General features: G+C 50.7%; 1 long non-coding RNA gene across 1 annotated transcript; it reads right to left on the minus strand.

The window, feature by feature from the left end:
• Positions 1-313: 313 nt before the first annotated feature.
• Positions 314-3,092, minus strand: LOC102209429 (uncharacterized). Its single transcript, XR_312198.1, has 3 exons — positions 2,943-3,092; positions 1,621-1,713; positions 314-707 (listed from the first exon to the last, which is right to left on the minus strand). It is a non-coding gene; the product is annotated as an uncharacterized LOC102209429 (long non-coding RNA).
• Positions 3,093-3,338: the final 246 nt, after the last annotated feature.

Below are 3,338 nucleotides of genomic sequence, written 5' to 3' on the forward strand. Positions count from 1 at the left end.
CAGCTGCTCGTGAAGATTTCATCGACCTTCAAACACAACCTCACAGATTTTACTGTTTTATTATAAAGACAAAGAGACTTTTCTGTCTTTACATTAAATAACTGAATTTTTCAATGTAATATTTATCTTTCTTCCTGACTTGATGGAAATAAGCAGTGGTTGGACCCTCTGGGTGGACGCTTCTGGCCCACGGGCCGTATGTTTGCCACCGTTGCTGTAAAGCTTGTGAAGCTGGAGTAGCTGCATCGTGAAGGTTCGCGGTGCCAGCTGCTGTTTGTTTGTGCGGCGTCTCACTGGGACACAAAGACTCGGCTCAGGTTTAAAACGGTTTTTATTAAAGCAACAACAGAAAGAAGCGCGGTTGGCGTGAGAGCGCCGTCAGCAGAGACCGCCACGGTCATCAGGGCTGCTCAGGTCCTCGAGCGGGGAATTGGTGAGCAGCCTTTCATCCTCTCTGCTGACGCTCCGAGACGTGAGGAAGGAGGAGCCGAAAGAGCGCCGAGAGCCGGAAGCAGGAAGAGGTCGAGGTCAGAGTCAGCGTCTGATTTGGCACGGCGTCTGATTGGGATGCTTTTTGGACCTCCCTACCCTCCAGCTCTCGGCTTACTTTCAGGACCCGCAGTTCTCCTTCGGCAGCACGTCGACGTCCTGCTCTGTGGGCGGGGTCATCAGGGCGGGTTCGCTGCTCATCCTGTCGCCCTTGCGAGCTGCGGAGTCAGAGAGAGATGGAGAACAGGAAAGAGTTTATTTAAAATGGAAGAACTTCCTGTCTGACACTGTTCTAACTTTAGAGGCTTTTATTCTGTAAAAACGTCAGCCTGAAGCTCCTCCAGCTTCACGCAGTCGTAGCTCTGATGTCTCTGTTCTCCTCACACAGGTGTGCTCAGGTGAGTCCAGCTCTGCTCCTGTGCTGGACCGTTTGTCTCTGGGTCCCGGTGATTCTGCTGCTCAGTCGCCATCAGACTCACAAAAGCGCCGAGTGTCGGCTCTGCAGAGGAAACTGCAGCTCTGAGCTGAGGACGCTCTGCAGCTCCACAGCACAGAAACAGGCGTTTCTTTGTGTTTGCAGGTCAAAGGTCGCGGTTCTGCTGAAGTGGAGTCGAAGCTCCACACAGGTTGCCCCTCTGGGAGTCGTGTCACGTAGACACGGAGCGGCGAGGACTGCAGGACTGGAGCTGCTGGTCCAAACCTCAAACGTCCACATGACGCACCAAAGAGCGTCTGTGAGCGCAGACGGGGTTTCCTCTGCAGTGAGGCGCACCGCAGGGTTTAAATACAGCTTCTGCTCAGGCGAGCTGCCCAGAGTGTTTCTGTTTCTGTGGTGAAGTTTCTGTGCGAACGCTCTCACCAGGCTCTCTTGATTTCCTCTGTCAGCGCTGCAGAGGCGCCTCGTTGGCCACGGCGGCGTGGAGAAAAGAGGACAGTCTAAAACAGCTGCGAGAGCTTCACCACATCCTTCTCACCGCAGCTGCAGCTCTGAGCGCCGCTTTCTCACAGTAAACAGAGTCTGAGGCGAGTCTGCAGAGGATCTCTGACCGAACCTGAGCGTCACCTCTTTGTCCTCTGAGGTCGACTGACACCGATACATCACTGCGTGCGGAGGACACTGACCACACTCACATTTAGCCTGCTTGCATCCCGCAGTGCTCGGCTTCTCCGGCTGCTCCTCTCCTCGCGCCGCAGCCCGGATCTTCCTCGCCACGTACCGACAGGCTGCAAACAGAACGACATGAACTCGAGTGAGTTAACGGATCCATCGGGACTTAGGATCAGACTTAACTGAAATCATATCTGAGCCAGGAGGCTCTGACACCGCCACACCGTCCCCGAGTTTGACCCCTAACCCTGAATTATCCTGGAAATGCTGATTACATCTCATAAATGCAAATTAACAGTCCGTTCATGTCTTTATCAGAAGCTGACCCGATTGGCACTTTTTGGGGGGTAACAACAATAATAATATTCATATTTATAACAAAGTGCAGTAATAACAGTGTGCAACACACTTATTCTACGTTTTATTACTAAGTTAAGTTACTGCGTGGTGTTGTACGTAGTGCCGACGGGGGAGTTTTTCCATTGTACTGCTGTACTATGCCTGACTGTGCAATGACAGTAAAGAGTCCTTATCTTATCTTAACAAACACTTGTGGTAATTATCTGATGGTTCAGGCTTAACGGGCTCGTTTGCACCTGGAGCTCCGGCTGTGGGAACCCCGCGATGATGGTGTCAGTCTGAAACCGGATGCAGGCTCGTGACCGTCTCGCTCGGCCGGTTTGGCTTCAGAGGAATCCAGAGAATGAATGTGGGTCCCAGCCACTGCTCCTTAATCTGACAGCTAAAATAATCCCAGCTTCTATTATTATTATTATTATTATTATTATTATGAAATCCTGTTTAGCTTCCGGTCGGCATCAATGAACATGCTGAAGCAGAGACCATCGTTCATAATGTAAAGAGCCGCAGCGGCCACAGAGGAACCAACACAGTGAAAAATGTCCCCACACACACGGAACTAAAGAAACGACACGTTACACGGTTCACGCTGACAGGTTTGGTTTTAAGTCATCTTTTCATTACTTATTTCTTTCTTTAATTTTCACTGATCGCTGAAGAAAGACTGTCGCTGTGTTCAGGCGCTCCGGAAGCTCCTTTACACCAGTTCAAAGTCTGGTACGTAAATCCAGGTGAGACCAAATCAGCGCTGTTTACCATCTGCACTCAGATTAGACCGAGATTATCTTTAAAGGTGGGAGTTAGTCTGGGCTGTCTCTCAGCCGCAGATTTGGCTCTCGGGGTTAATCCAGAGTTTAGCCAGAGCCAGGCCCTCAGCTGTGGGCTCGATCTAATCCCTGGAGTAACCCTGACAGAGCCGCAGGTAACCCGGAAGTGAGAAGCCTGGTCTCGGGTTCAGACCTGAGCCAGAGTCTGTCGGACTCACCGCTGATGATCAGTCACACCATCCTTCAGATGTCAGGAGCTGCTGTTCTGGTCCGTGTGTCCGTATGTGTCCGTGTGTGTTAACGCTCAGCTGATATCTGAGCTCTTCCTCAATAACAAGTCTCCTCTGATAGCCCCTCCCTCTGAGGAGGCGGAGCAGCCTTCACTGTCGCTGCAACAAGCTCAGATCCTCCTTCTGAGTGATCTGTGCTCCTGGATCATCCAACACTGAATCTGACTGTAACCCACGATGCTGTCAGGTCAACGATGGTGTTCAGAGGGGTCAGACAGATTGTAACTGAGTACATGTACTCAAATACTTACTGAAGTGCAGCTTTAATGTACTTCAGTAAGTATTTGAGTACATGTACTCAAATACTTACTGAAGTGCAGCTTT

The sequence above is a fragment of the Pundamilia nyererei genome, unplaced genomic scaffold (assembly GCF_000239375.1).
Source record: "Pundamilia nyererei isolate P.nyererei 1_Seehausen unplaced genomic scaffold, PunNye1.0 scaffold00269, whole genome shotgun sequence".
Lineage (NCBI taxonomy): Eukaryota > Metazoa > Chordata > Actinopteri > Cichliformes > Cichlidae > Pundamilia > Pundamilia nyererei.